The following is a 16,156-nucleotide window of genomic DNA, read 5'->3' on the forward strand; positions in this document are numbered from 1 at the left end:
CAGCAAGCTGGGGACAAAGGATGGGGGAGCAGTAGGTCTGCAGTGCACCCCAGTTAGGAAATCAAAGCAGTCTTCTTGTGATACAGATATACAATGGAATATTACTCAGTCATAAGAAAGAATGAAATAATGCCATTTGCGGTAACACTAATGGACCTAGAGATGATCATTCTAAGTGAAGTAAGTCAGACAGGGAAAGACAACATATGCTATCACTTACATGTGGAAGCTAAACTATGACACAAATAAACTTTTATGAAACAGAAACACTCACAAACCTAGAGAAGAGACTTGTGGTTGCTCAGGGAGGGGTGGCGGGGTTGGCGGGGGAGGGTTGGATTGGGAGTTTGGGATTAGCCAATGCAGACTATTACATGGACAATCAACAAGGTCCTACTGTACAGCACAGGGAGCTATAGTTAATCTCCTATGATACAGCATAATGGAAAAGAATACAAAAAGAAATGTATATACATGTATAACGGAATCACTGTGCTGTACAGCAGAAATGAACACAACACTGTAAATCAACTATAATAAAGTAAAATTTTTTTTGAAAAGCAATCTTCTGGATGCTTTGCCAGGGTGGCTTTGCCTGAAGGTCGAGATAACCCCACCACCACCACCCTGCGGTGGGAGTGGGGGCGGGGTGGGGAGCAGCCGCCAGTGTTTTGTTTGGCGCAGCGGCTGGCGTGGTTGCCTCGGTAGCTGAGAACATCGGCTCTGGTCACGCTTGCCTCCGCTCCAATCCTATTACTCCGTGCGGTTGGGCTCCGAAAATAGCCTCTGTCAGCCCCGTCATCACAGTTCAGCGTTTCCACCACCGGCCATTTATTGTTCCTCGGACACAGGCATCGTTAACCCCTCCGCTGCCAGCCGGCCGGGGGCACCTGAGCTGAGCGGCCCCCTTTGGGGAAACGGTTTTCTTTTCATTGTCTTCATCCAGGAGGAGCTGCAAAGGGCGGGGAGTTGGCCTCCGTGCCAGACCCTGCATACAACCTCTCATTTTAACTCATTTGAGAAACTGACTGAGGCCCTGGCGTTTCTGTCCGCATCTGACGCAGGAAGATGAAGTGACTTGCCCAAGGTCGTCCAGCCGGGCTACAGTGAGCGTGGGTACAGACCAGACCGCCTGACTCAATGACCGTGACCAGGCCCCGACACCAGGCTCCTGAGTCTGATGATAAAGCCCACCAGGACATACATCTGTCCCAAGACACTGCAGGGCCCCCTGGGAAGGAAAGAACACGGGCCCACGGGCCCCGCAGTGTGCTCTTCAGACTATTAACACGCATCATTCTGTTTCTTTTGGTACCAAATAAATCTTTCACTCAAGAAAAAGAAGATTTCTTTCACTGCACCAGATTGTTCTCTCAAAAGAAAACAGCCAACAATTGTACAGCAAAAGACCAGCCTGGAAAATGGATGTGTGTGGCACAGTCCTGAGCCTGGACCTGGCTCACAAGAGGAAAGCAGCTAGGCAGGACAGTGGCTTTGAGGACAGGTCCTGGGATCAGACAGACCCAAAGTTGTTGGGGGCTTGCGTAAGGTGGTGTGAGTCTTGGGGTTGGCACAGGGCCTATTGCGAGTGATAACATCTGGAATACACTGAGCCTCAGTTTGTACAAGACTGTCCTGAGAACTATTTTATGAACTCACTTAGACTTGTCAGGCAGATTTTGCTATTAGCCCCATTTTACAGGTGAGAAGACAGGCTACTTCATCCTACAAGTAGGGCTGGAAACTAGACACCTGGCTTTGGAGCTTATGTCATGTCATCACAATTAGATGTGTCCTCCGATGACTCTGGCCTGCCACTCAGACACGTAGATTTTTCGGCACCTGCCAGGCCTGGACCAAACACTCCCAGGGACAGGTGGGGCGTCCTGGCAGGATGGAGGAGTGCTCCTGCTCAGTGGACTCTGGCTGAGTCCCTTGCTGTCAGGAGGCTCTCTCCACTGGGTTCTTTCAGTGAGATCTGGGACAGTTCCCAGACCCTCCTTTCTTTTAGGTCTGGAGATGGTGGGGACAGATGCCTCAGCAGACTTACACCTTGGCCTTAATTTTGAAAATAGACCTTTTTATTAAACTCTCTGATCCTTCTACTTTGAGTGCAAGATCTGTTTCCTACTGGTACCCTGACTGGTACAGTAGCTAAAAATATACAAAACCATTGCAATTAATAAAAAAAAAAAATGACTTCCTTGTTGATCCAGAGGTTTAGACTCTGTGATTACACTTTGGAGGGCACAGGTTTGATTGTTGGTGGGGACTAAGATCCCACATGCCATCTACAAAAAAAAAAAAAAAATAGGTTTTAGTGGACCTGAGTTTGAGGCCCTGAGATGGGCAGCTACCTGCCCAAGATTGCTTGTGAGTTAGTGGCCCAGATGGGCCAGGTCCCCTGCCTCCTGTGCTGTTCCCCCTCATACTTCAGGCCCTCTGCTCCCGTGGGGAGAAGGGAATGCAGTCTGCCCACAGGGAGGGAGCCTCAGGCGCAGTGTGCATTGGGCCCCAGTAGGCCTGCCGAGGGGTGAAGTGGGTGTTCTTCACTTTGTAGAGGCCAGCTGCTCCCGCCCAGGACAGAGGCTGCTGGCTGATCAGACTCTTAGAGGCTTGTGAAGGGCTTCTCCACTTCATCTCTGAGCTTTCTGTCCCGTCACTCCATCTTTGTTCCTTCTGCTAAGGGAAAGCAGTGGGCTGGCCAAGGGCCCAGACTGCCCTGTTCCCCTTCTCTCTCACCTGCATGTGGATACAACAAAGCTCTCCAACCCCAAAATAATGCCTAGTGTACCCCTACATGGCCTCATTCCTTACTCCATGGCTTAGCCTAATGCTCCAATTACTTTTGACATTCAATTGGGACAGACTGAATGAATTGGCACCACTGTATAAATGAGCTTAGCAGAGCTCTACCTGAGAAAATACTTTGATAAAAGGAAGAATGTATGAGTCACAATTCACAACTAAATCTTACTGAAGTCTAAAAGGGCATTTTTGAGCCTTAACCTCGTGAGAACTGGACCATAAAGAAGACTGAGCACTGAAGAATTGTTTTTGAATTGTGGTGCTGGAGAAGACTCTTGAGAGTTCTTTGGTCAGCAAGGAGATCAAACCAGTCAATCCTAAAGGAAATCAATACTGAATATTCACTGAAAGGACTGATTCTGAAGCTGAAGCTTCAATACTTTGGCCACCTGATGCAAAGAGCCGACTCACTGGGAAAGACCCTAATGCTGGGAAAGATTGAGGGCAGGGGGAGAAGGGGATAACAGAGAATGAGATGGTTGGATGCCATCACCGACTCAGTGGACATGAGTTTGAGCAAACTCTGGGAGGGTGTGAAGGGCAGGGAAGCCTGCAGTTCATGGGGTCACAAAGAGTTGGACATGACTGAGCAACTGAACGGCAACAACAAGAAGACCACCTCATCCCCAGACTCAGGCTCTGGAAGCCTCTGTGTCCTGCTCTGTCCGTTTGTGGCTGCTCCCGGACTAGCCAGCAGTCGTTCCTCCAGGCCAGGATGTGTATCACTTAGAGTAAATAACAAACACCTACCCCACCCCCATCTGAATTTAGTCAAAGTTTGTTTCTTTCTCACACACCACTCAACATGGCCATTTCTGGTGGGTGGGTGGCCTTCCACTGGGTCAGGCAGGATCCTGGGATCTTGAAGCAGCACCCATCATGGGAGCCAAGATATTTGCGCACATGTGACTAGGGAACAATTGTAATATGGCTGAAACTGAATTTTGAATTTTCCTGAGTTTCCATTTGCAAAGCTACATGTATCTAAGTAGCTGCCGTCTTGGCTGCTGCGGCCTTGGAGTTTTCACCAGATCTTCTGATTCTAGCTGGAAGATGGAGGAGATTTGGAGATCATTTTGAGACAGGCCTGGGAAGTGGTATTTGCCTCTTTTGCCAATGTTCCAGTGACTGAAACTCATTCTCTGACCACATCCACCTGCAGGGGACCCTGGAGCTGTAACCTCACAGCTCCTCAAACCCTGGAGATAGAGTGAGGTTTCTGGCAAGAGTGCAGCAGTCTTTGCCACCCACTCTACTCCTTCACTTCCATGCTTCCCAGACCTAAAAGTGCCTGGCAGGAGACTGGCATTCAAGAAAGGGTTTTTTTTTTTTTTTTTTTTTTTGATCGAATAGATATGAACATGAGAAGGTACATGTGTCTAAGTATCAATATGGATAAAGTGGTGAAAAAAATGCTAGTGAATGCTAGGCAGTGAATTCAGCTCCCAGGGGCTACTGGGAGCTCCAGGCCACCTCAGTGACCCCAGATTCTCCCTTCCAGGTCCCAGAATACAGGGCAAAATGCAAAATCTCAAACGCAAGCAAATAGCATCATTTAAATAGCAAATATTGACCCTGCAAGGAGATAAGCAGAATACAAAGTGCAGAAGGACCAGGGCTGATCTGCTTCCGGCTGTGGCTCAGTTCTCCCGCCTCAGCCTCCGCCGTGGCTCATGGTCTTCCCTCCATAGCACTGTCGTGGGAGCTGCCCTAGGAGCTGGCTGAGGAGGCAAGTGGGGCCAGGTCCTGGTGGTGGGAGTGGGCGGCATCGGCTGCGAGCTCCTCAAAAACCTCGTGTTCACCAGCTTCTCCCACATCGACCTGATTGATCTGGATACTAACTATTGATGTCAGCAACCTCAACAGGCAGCTTTTGTTTCAAAAGAAACATGTTGGAAGATCAAAGGCCCAGGTTGCCAAAGAAAGTGTACTGCAGTTTTACCCGAAAGCTAGTATCATAGCCTACCATGACAGCATCATGAAGAATGCTCTGATTATTATGTCCCAAAATTGTATTTGCTGTGAATTTTTAATTAAACCTTCAAAGTATATTTTTATTAGCTAAAAAAAAAAAAAGACCAGGGCAAACTCCCAGCCAAGCCAAGCATGTGGGAGGGAGACTCAGGGCTGGGACCCTGGGTCAGGGACAGAGTGGGGTGATGCCTTTATGTGACCCTGTACACAAACCACCCAAAAGGGGCTTGTTGGCTGCATTCTAGGAACCAGGGTCGCTCTCAGAGATGGGAATGGCCACTGGAGGGATCTTGGGGTAGAAAAGGGGTGTGTGGGGGGGAGCTCAGGTAGGGGGTCAGGGATCCTGAACTTTACCTACAACCTGGTGTGGGCCTGCAGGCATGATCCTCCCTGTCCTGGGCTCCTGCAGCCTGAACAAGGAGAAGGCTGGGCATATGATTTCTAAGGCCCCTTCAGCTCAAGAGACATGAGATTGACTGTCATCTCTGTCCCTCAGGAAGCTGCATAGACTCCGGCAAGACCTTTGACCTTCAGAGGCCTCAGTTTGCCCAGCTATAAAATGGGAGGAATGCTGCTAACTGGAGTCTGTGTGAGAAAGCAGAGCCTGGGACTTAGGCAAATGGTCAGAGGAGCAAGAGACAGAGGCCTATCTCCTTGGTAAACCTGGGCCACCCTGCTCCCAGTGTTGAGGACTGCAGGTCTGTAGGGGTGATGTGGTCACATGAGGCCTGTCTCCTTTAAGGAGATGGGAGATCCTTGAGGGCAGAGACCCTACCCAGGAGGGAGGTGGGGAAGCCTGATTTGTCAATTTCTATGGTGTGGATGTCTCCACTATGGCCAATCCCAATCCATGAGGACTTTACAGAAAGTGGAGCTGAAAAGAGACGTGCACCAGGACAGCAGGCTGGGGGCATTCCTGGGGTAGTCCTCACAGGCAGCCTCAAGTGGGGCTTCCCCTTCTGCAGGTCAGACCCCACATGAGTGTGTCAGAACCCTCAGAGCAGGTTGAGGCACCTCTGGGCCTGCCTAGCAGCCAACCTCAGCTGACACTCCCATCCCTGCCCCTCTGCACTGCTGCGGGACAGCCAACCCCTGCTGACTTCAGAGAGGCCTGGGGTGGGGGGAGCTTGAGCAGGGCTCTGAGTGGCATTGACCATGGGTGGAGGGTCCAACAAGACTTCACGGGCACACTGGCATGTCTGGGCACAAACTCAGGGCCTCTGCAGGGTGACTCCTACCTGGGCTTCTGGGGCAGTTGCTTTCCGAGAGGGTGCATCCCAGGAGAAGCAGGGAAGCCGCCTGGCCTTTTCTGATGCAGGCTCAGAACCCAGGCAATATCACTTCTGGCCCTGGATTCAAGGGGGAGGGGAATCCAGCTTCACCTCTTGATGGGAAGTGCAAGGACCAAGTGCAGATGAGCACATGAGGTGGGATAGAGCTGTGGTCATCTGCGGCCACCAAAGGGGACCCCGCAGCCAAGCTGTCACCCAGGTCACTGTCTCTAGTGCAGCCCAGGGAAGGATAGGCTTGGAGGGTCTGATTCACAAGGTATTATTAATACTAAGAAAACACTGGGTTATGACTTTCCAATAGTGTGATAGTTAAGATGATCTGAGCAATAACTGTGTGCCAGGCAAGGACTGTTCTCAGTGCACATACAGGTTATCTCATTTCTTTCCCACAATAATCCTATGGGTAGGGACTGTTATTCTCCCCAGTTACAGATGGGAAAACTAAGGCATGTAGCAGACAACAGTATCCAACTTCCCTGGAGGAAGCACAAGCAGACACCAGCTTTGGGCCCCAGAGCCCAGCTGTGCCCATAATATACCCTTGGGTTTTCTTCCTAGGAAAACCATGGAAGGAGCATCAGGCTGACTGCCAGCCTGCCACTTCCTAGCCGTGTCACTACTTTCCTGACCTCCTCTGAGCCTCGGCTTCTGTGCCCATGTAATGGGAGCTCCGGGCTTGCTGGAGAATGATATGGAATCATGTATAGTAGTGCCAGGCATGGGATTGATAGAATGAAAACATTAAATTCCCTTCCTTTGCCTCTTCAGGAAGAAACTTGAAGACAATGCTCAGGACAAAACTATCTTTTCCCCGTAGGATGGAGACTGTGGAATTCTAGTGATGCTGTGATGAAAACCAACGGTGAGCCCCCTGGAAAGGGTAAAAGGTAGTGATAACTGAGGCTAAAACTTACCAAGTACCTCTGAGTGCCTCCTATGTGCTGGAGTTCCCCATAGATGCTTTATATCCCAAGCCCTCCCAACAAAGTTGCAGGATGAGATAAAACTCTCAATTTAGAGAGTTTAAGCATTGGATCCAAGTCTCAAAGCAGTAACTGCAGAAGAACAAGTCAAACCCAGCACTCTCTCATTTCCTGCATCCCCTGCCATCTTGCCGGGGCCCTGAGAGGCAAGGTTGAAACACAGAAGCTCAGTATTTGGAGGAAAAGTAGTTTGAGAATCACCTTGAGGAAGGGAATATGACAGCCTGCTGTCAATGACATGAATGAGTTGTTGGCCTGTGGCTAAGACATAGATCCAAACTCCTCTTGGAGCTAAGAGGCCCCTGCCTGCTCTGGGTCCCAGAGACCTCTCAGATCTCCGCCCCTCCCACACCACCTCTGCTTGCCCCCTTGCTGCTTTTGCCAGTCATGTTCCTGCATTTGCAATTCCCAGTTTGGAGCACTCTGTCCTCAAGCCTGGGCATGGTCCCTCTCTACCTCATCCAGGTCTCTGCTCCAAAGATACACCCTCAGGGAGTCCTTCCTAACCACTCTGTCATTACACCCACCCCATTCTGTTGAGTTAGGCTGCCTTTTTTTCTCTTTTGCCAAATAGCACTGGGTACTCCCTGACCTTATACTGTATATTTGTCTTCTTATTTATATTTATTTTCTGTCTTCCCCACTACAGTGACAGACCTAGGAGGTCAGGAGCTTCATCTGTGCTGATCATTGCTGTAATCCTGGGGCTTGGAGCAGGGCCAGCACACAGCAAGTACTCAATACATAGACACAGGGCCAAAGACTTGGTTAGCAGGGCAGGGAGAGCCTTGTGACTTAACAATCACGCTAAAGGAGAATCTACTTAGGGTCTTGTTTTAAAGCAAAGCTTCATTGGCCTGAATGAATGGACACATCGTTGCCCATTGATTCCAGAATTTCAGTAGGTCTTTCCTAGGAAGGGAAATGTTGCTCTTTGGCTGAGCGTGATCACCTTACAGGCAGTGCCCATAGAGGGCAGTGGTTATAATATCTTCACAGGACACACTCAAGGCACTTACCCCCCAAGACCCAAGGGCTGGGCTACTTAACGGATGGGCAACCATGCAAAAGTGCAGGGCCCATGCTCAGAAGTGCTCACAGAGCTGAATTTAGCACTCTGTCATCACCATCTTGAAATTCTTAACATTTTAACAAAAGGCCTGCGTTTTCATTTGCGGTGGATTCCACAAATGATGTAGCCAGTGCTCCCCAAAGAACTGGCCAACAGTGAAGCTTCAGACTTTCCAGCTATTGGTTATCTATGGACAGAAGATTCTTTGAGGAGTTGCTCATCCACACCACTGAGACCACTATGTGCATCGCCAGTTAAATTCACTGGGCACCTGTTGTGTGTTGGACTCTGTGTTAGACACTGGAGAAGCAGAATGAAGGAGACTTGGCACCTGCCCCTGGAGCTGCCAACCAAGCAGAGAGACTGGCAGATGAAAGGAGAGGTTACATCGAGCTTGAGGAGGCAAATTGAATGCAGAGTGAATAACAACATTGGCCTGCAATGAGCTAGATGCTTTCTGGACCATCAAGTTGAGATCAGTCCCAGGAAATCTGGCCCCCAAGCTTACACTGTCCCCACCCTCACTAAAGCCCCTGCAGAGGCACCAGGAGGAAGAGGGGAGGGAGGCAAGGTGGCTGGCTCTGGAGCACCAGATCTGAACCTGGCTGGGGCCCAGGTGCCCAGGAGCAACTGGAGCCAAGGATGCTGACAGGCTCAATGGGATGGACTTCATCATCTCAAGTTTGATGGCTCTTTTGTGGCTGAAGGGAGCCCTGGAAGATTTAGAGGGCTCCATGTGATGACCTCTTGTTGAAGAGCCTTCCTGCAGTTACCCCAGCAGGTGGAGGAATGGAAAGGGAAGTCCATGGAGCAGGGAAGGGAGAAATTTTTTCAAAACATCTCTGCTCTCCACCCCTCAAATCTCTCCTTTATGGAGCCATGACTACAGCAAGTGATGTACACGGATCTCCCTCCGTCCTTACAAGCAGAGGGGGGTGTTTATTATTAGCCTCACGTTTCAGAGAAGGAAAAAGAAGCACAAGAGGGGGAGTGATGTGCTCAAGATCACGGGGTCAAAAAGCGGACAGAGCGTCTGGGGACTTCAGGGCAAGGGTGCCCCAGCAAACTGCCAGACTCAGGCCAGCGCCAGCTGACGACTGTTTGAAGCGGGGAGTGGGATGGAGGGCACCTAGGTCCTCGGAGGTGATGCCCAGCGCCCCAGAGTCCCGGGGAGAAGCCGCCAAGGGGCTCAGCAAAAACGACTCGGCAGGAAAAGAGCCTCCAGCTCCCGGGGCGCTAGGCATCTGCGCGCTGGGGGTTCACGGCGCCCGCCCCGCCGTCCCACCGGCCGCGCTTCCGCCTCCTCCGGGCTGTGCGGAGCGGATGCGCTGCCTGCGTGTGAACAGGGCTTGTTTTCCCTTCACGCCCTCGGGCTCCGTTTTTATGAAGAACTTCCTTCTGTTGGCGCTTTGGGAATATTCATTCCTGGCTTGCGTAGCGCGCGGGTGACAGTTGGGCTGGGAAATGTACCCGCGGCTTAATTAGGGCATCCCTAGACCGCGCCAAGAACCCGCCCCCGGACCCCAAGGACCCCAGAGCCTGCCGCCCGCTGCGAGGAGGGAAGAGTCGCCGCTTCTGCCTGTGTGCGCACCATGCTCGCTTCTGCTTCAGCCCGCGACTCTAGGGTCCCCAGCCTGCCCTCCGCCCTCTCACCCCAATTCCTTCTTCTTCCCTCCCCTAGCCTTCACTCATCCACCCGCTGGAGATCCCTTCTCAGCCAGTGGGCGTCCTAAGGCCTCCTGCCACCCTGGCCCTTGGACAGCCCTGGGTAGATGGACCATGATGGACCATCTGCTCTCCGTTTCCTGCATCCTCACCAGAGCATCCCCAGGAGAACAGGCTCACACGTAACTTTCACCCTGATTTTGAGGAAGCTGAAAGTAACATTAAAAGGAAGGCCGGCAAAACTGGGTATACACATCATCAACCTACATGATTCAGGGCAGAGTCGGGGGAGACCTCACACCCCAAAAGCCCAGAAGAGTACTGCAGAAGAAGGCCAACTGGACTGACAGTAAATGTCAAGCCAAAAAATAAATATTGAAAATTTGACTGCATATTATATTAGAATTCCGCTATAAAAAAAAATCTGGAAAAATATTTGCAACACATATGGCAAAGGGTGAGTTTCCTTAAATGTGAAAGCACTCCTACAGTAGGAAGAAAATCAACCACCCCAAAGAAAACGAGTAAAAAGCAACAGGCCACTCTCAGAAAGGAAGTATGAACGGCTGCTCAAGAAATGAGATGTGCAGCCTTACTCATGATGACAGAAACATGGAACGGGGAAATGACATCGTGGTGTGAATTGATAGAGAAACATCATGATGGGTGGCCTCATGGGAGAAAAGGGCTGCAGTGAGAGGCTGTGAGAGGCTCCCACTGAGTGGAAGCCAGGTCGGCATAATGAGTTCGGTGGACGGCAGGTCATGCCTGGTGAGTTCAATGGGCTGTGCAGGGTGAAGCTGGCATGAGTCTTCACTCAGAATCCATGCAAACCGCTGCTCCATAGCTTCCCAGCTGCAGCCCTGCAGGCAGCTTCCTTCTGTTCTCCCAGCCTTAGTTTTCTCATCTGTAAACTGAGCTTAGGATGAGCTTCCAGGGAAGATTGAGAGGTGATAGCAGAAGGGAAGAGTCCAGGAATAAAGATGGAAGCTGAGAGAGTGAGACCTAGGAGGAGAAAAGGCAGGGTTACTGTGGGGGAAGGCAGGGCATTTGATAGTGGGAGATATGGCCTTGGGGCTGAGACAAATCAGGTACACAGGAAGCAGATACAGAAGAGGCAGCCCTGGGCCTGCCAATGGGATTGGGTAGAAGAGCTGGCCTTGGAGACCACACTTTCAAGGTTATTTGGTGACAGAGGAAACGGAAGAACTTGAAGGAGGGATAAGGATACAGAGGGGAAGGGGGTCAGGATGGGGAAGACGAACTATCTATAGGCTGTGAAAATGACTTCAGGCTCCTAGAACTCTCAGCAGCATCTCAAAGCCAGGCCTAAGACTAAGTTTTACAAATGAGCATATTTTATATGATCCAATCTAGTAGAAGTCCCACTTACACTTGCAGGGCAGAGGCCCACCTAAAGTCCATCAGAGCATGGGCCAAAATCCAGCCTTGCCAGCACTGATGGAGAGGATGATGTTTAACCCAGAGCTGAAAGGACAGCAAAGCCAGAGGAGCAATTTGAAGCATATGTGAAGAAGACCTGTTAAAACAAGTTGTTCGAGCCTGTGAGCACAGTGAGGACAGGATAGCTTGAGGTCAGGGGCTGCTGGAAATGTCGCTTTGGGTCTCAGCACTGGCTGGGCGGGACCTAGTGGTCCTGCACTTGCAATTCTTTTTTTTTTTTTTTTTTCAGATTCTGTGTTGTTTATTACTGTCCAAATACATGAAGTTCTGATGAAATAAAATCATATGGTACAGATAAAAACAGGCCATGAGAGCCCAGAGTCATTTTAGGGGCAAACGGTAGACCACTCAACGGTTCACATTTTAGGAATCTGAAATGCCTTAAAATAGATAAGGTGGTGTCTGAGAAAGAAGAAAGGAAGAAAGAAAAGGAGATAGGGAAGGTGGAGACAAGAAACCATTGAGGACATATTAACTCATAAGAAAACCCAACTTAAAAAGAAGTGACAAATGAATAAAAAATGCACAAACCTTGTGCAGGTTAATGAAATACTAAACGGTAGAATACGTAGGCCTCATAATACTTTTGTAATCTGCCCTTGCAACTCTTGAGGCAGGCATAATGCTTCCCCTACAGAAGAATAATCTGAAAGGACAGAAGATTCCTTGCTGGGGCAGAGCCCAGGCTATTCGGATTCACAGGGCTCCTTTCACTGAGCAGGAAATCCTACTCGCCTTAGATAGAGAATGGGAGAAGTTATTAGGGCTCCAGGGCTCACAGGTTCCAGGGGCTGTAGGATTGTGGAGGGCAGGTGGTTGAGGGAGAAATGAGAGCAGCACTGAGGACCTAAGGAGCAGGCAAACAGACTTCATCACAATATCCCCGCGGAAGTCAGGCCTGGGTTCCCCAGTGGGGGGCTTCCAGGCAAGACTTGGAGAAACTAACAAACATATCTGATTGGCTACTGGTCAGCCAATGAGCAGCCCTCTCTCTACCCTTGGTCCAATCAGCTGCAGGCTGGGCTTGTGGCAGGCAAGCCCTGTTGGAAGAGGAAATTGGATAGGACAAGAAAATTAACTAAGATCTGCGTTATGTTGAGTGATTAGTGAGATGAAAGACTCCCTGGCATTGAGGTCCATTCTGCCCTTAAGAGGCTTTGTGAACACAGTGCATTACCTCTCCAAGCCTCAGTTTCCTAAGTTGCAAAATCGCAGTTATAATGGGTTTGTCACAGGGTTCTTGTGAAGAGAAAATGAGATGATAAACAGGAGAGTGTTTTGTAAACAGTAAAACTAGAGGCGAGTCGTTTTATTTCACACCCAAAAGAGTCAATGTTGTTGGGTTTTACTTTACAATGAATGCAGATCCAGCCTCCAGCTGGTGCTGTACACAGGTCAGACCTTAGAGTTATATCCTCAGCCTATGTGAAAAAAAATGCTTACCAGGCTTCCTGCACAAGGCACTGGGTTGCACAGTCTTGGCTCTGGTGGTATCTCTGCCTCCAGCGAAGCTGGTTAGGCCCTCCAAGCCCCAGTTTCTCCACCTGCAAAACAGCATCCTTGACCTGATCACACACTGCTGAAGGATGAACTAACGCCCTGCTTCCTCTTCCCTCTCTTCCTCTCTGGGGTTCCGTGCATGGCAGCAGCTGAGAAGAACAGAGCCCCTGGGAACATTTCTGTGCCCTCACCAAACTCTCCCACCTCCAAAGGCCTCTGACACTCTGCCAACTGCCCGCACAGCCCAATGCCAGACATGAGTGCAATCTGCATCCTCGTTTCAATGTTTCCAGTGCATCAGCAACATTTCCACAACTGGATTATAAACCTTAGCGGTTGTATGTTACCTCTTTTGTAAATATCACAGCTGTCTCCGTGTGTGACCAAAACTGGGCACCCAGCAAAAGTTCTGTGGAGGACATGGACCCTAGCAACCCTCCTGCAGAGGAGGGTTCCTGCCTCGAGGGGCCCCTTCCTTTCCTGTGCTCAGCCTCCAGACCTCACACAGTCCTCAACATCCCCACAGCTTCAGTTTCCTGGACCCCGGATCCTGGGACCAGGCGAGGAGGGGCTGCCGCTCCCCGAACTCTCACTCAACCCTGCAGGCCCGGGTGTCATCTCCTGCAACAGCTGACGACGACGCCTCACCGCGCTGGTGTCACTTTTAACACTGCACGTTCGCACCCGCGGCTGACTGTCTGCGCAAGGAGGCCCCAGCAGAGCCGCGTGCAGCCGCACCCCACGTGTGGAACTGCTAAGCCGGCAGTTGTTCAGCAGGTTCTCTCGGCCTCACCTCCAAACGTGTTACTTCTGGAGAGAACGACACTGCGGAGCTGCACGAGCATGGAGAAGCAATGGCGGGACCTGCCTGTACTTTGTTGGCTGGAGGAAGCGAAGGCAGGCAGAGAGCTGGGGCTGAAGCCTGCCACCTGCACACAGCTCCCTAGGCTGTAAGGGGGCCAAGAGAATAAGGAAAGGGGAAGCATGTCACCACAGCACTTTAAAAGTTTTATTAGAGCTGCATGTTGACCATATGTTTCCAAAGAGCAGTTCCTAATATAATGGTTAGAGACAAAAGCAGCTGGCAGAACCCTATACACAATGTGATGTCCGCTCTGTAATGTGCAGAGTAGACATGCCACTGCTCACCTATCCTCCACCCTCTGCCAGGTGCAGTTGGAGAACTTAACTTTCTCAACCTCCCCTAGAGCAGGCGTGGCCATGTGACTTGCTTTGGCCAATGACATGTGAGGAAAGTAAATGTATTACTTCCGGGTGGCAGTGTTTTAATTGCTGGCTGGGGGCTCCCCAGCTCATGCTCCTGTGGTCTCAGCAGCCCTGGGAACATTGGTGATGTGCAGGGACCAGGAGGTCACAGGAGCCACCTTGGGGGGAGCAGCACCCCTGAGAGTCACCAGGACTCATGTGGTCTGGATATGAGCAGAAATAAACCTTTGTGCTGTTAAACTGCTGAAATTTCTGTATGGTTTCCCCAGCAGCATGAACTGCCCTATATTGACTGATACTATAAACAGATGCAGGGAGTTCCCTGGTGGCCTCATTGTTAGGATTTGGGACTTGCCCTGCTGTGGCCAGCGTTCAATCCTGGTCGGGGAACTAAGATCCCACAATCCATGAGGCCCTGCTTCCCTGAAAAAAGGCAAAATATATATATTAGAAAACATTGCAGTTACTGATGATTTTTGTTTTTCAACTACTTTAAAATTTCCAGATGTTGTGTAATCAACATATAATATTTTTATGTTTTTTTACATTTATTGAGATATAATTGACATATTGACATACAGCATATGTTTAAGGTTTTCTTACTTTTATGACTTTAAAAGGTTGTTAGTTTTACCCACTGCTAGCTTTTTAAAGTAAATAAATGTGTCCTTGGAACTGTGCTAGAGGTTTCAGCTATGTCATTTAATTTCATCCTCAGAAAACCCTAAAAGGATTTTCCTGTTTTAAAAAGGAGGTGTCTGATCTTTAGAGAGATTAGGTGACAGGTAGTCTACACTCATTATGCCATTTATCTCCTCAGTGGCTCGAAGTATATTGTTCCAGTTTTAAAGATGAGGCTCAGAGAAGTTAAGTGAGTTGCTTAAGGCTAATCACTTGGGAACTGAAGGAAGCAAAATTGAAACAACAATAACCAGGACGGCAGACATCGTTATGCGCTGCTTCTCCATGCAGGCTCAGGTATGAGCTCTTTTTATCCTCTCTGTAACTCTACAGTGTAGCTACAAGTATTATCTCAACTTTCTAGATGAAAAAACAGTGGCTCATAGAGTGAGCAACTTGCCGATTATTAGGGTCATACAGCTAACAATTTGTGGAGCTGGGACTGGTGTCTTGGTCTATCCAAATTTTAGTCAGCTCATTTTGACCTGAGTTCTATCTCTGGATTGGGAAGATCCCCTGGAGAAGGAATGGGAACCCACTCCAGTATTCTTGCCTGGAAAATCCCATGGACAGAGGAGCCTGGCAGGCTATAGTCCATGGGGTTGCAAAGAGTTGGACACAACTGAGGAATACAGTTTCATTTTGCCTGGAGCAGAAGTGATACAAAAGGTGCCTTTAATTATTTCACACAGGGATATTTTAAAATCAAATTTCTATTTTTATCAAAATATTTATGTAGAAAAAATTTTAAATCAAGTGATCCCATGAAACTGATAATCAAAAGTGGCAATCCATCGTTTTACCACCTAGCCCCCTCCCCAGAAGCAAATACTTTCAACTCCTTTAGCTCTTCCTTCTGACATCTGCCTACAATGATGGAGACCGGGATTTGATCCCTGGGTCGGGAAGATCCCCTGGAGAAGGAAATGGCAACCCACTCCAGTATTCTTGCCTGGAAAATCCCATGGACTGAGGATCCTAGTAAGCTATAGTCCATGGGGTCACAAAGAGTCGGACACGACTGAGCGACTTCACTTCACTTCACTTTCTGACATTTACTTTTATATTTCTAAATACCATTCTTTATCATTATTGTTTAGATATGCATTGGCTTCCTCCTGTATAAGATTGCTAATGCTCTGCCAAACACCACACACAAGCCCCCACTTTCCCATCCAATACAGTTCTATGACAGTTTTAAATGAAAACACTTATATTATTTATATGTATAGCATTTTTAAGTGTTAGCCACTCAATCATGTCTGACTCTTTGCGACCGCATGGACTGTAGCCTGCCAGGCTCCTCTGTCCATGGGATTTCCCAGGCAATAATACTGGAATGGGTAGCCATTCCCTTCTCCAGGGGATTTTTCCGACCCAGGGATAGAACCCAGGTCTCCTGCACTGCAGGCGGATTCTTTACCACTTGAGCTACCAGGAAAGCCAGTAGTATTCATAGCTAAACAAAATACTATTTAATGGTTGTAAAT

General features: G+C 49.3%; 1 long non-coding RNA gene across 1 annotated transcript; it reads left to right on the top strand.

The window, feature by feature from the left end:
- Positions 1–5,157: 5,157 nt before the first annotated feature.
- On the top strand, positions 5,158–10,186 carry LOC139176692 (uncharacterized). The gene is made up of 3 exons (XR_011561094.1): positions 5,158–5,480; positions 6,843–6,936; positions 7,707–10,186. It is a non-coding gene; the product is annotated as an uncharacterized lncRNA (long non-coding RNA).
- The last annotated feature ends 5,970 nt before the right edge of the window (positions 10,187–16,156 follow it).

This window comes from Bos indicus, chromosome 2, assembly GCF_029378745.1.
Source record: "Bos indicus isolate NIAB-ARS_2022 breed Sahiwal x Tharparkar chromosome 2, NIAB-ARS_B.indTharparkar_mat_pri_1.0, whole genome shotgun sequence".
NCBI classification, from domain to species: domain Eukaryota; kingdom Metazoa; phylum Chordata; class Mammalia; order Artiodactyla; family Bovidae; genus Bos; species Bos indicus.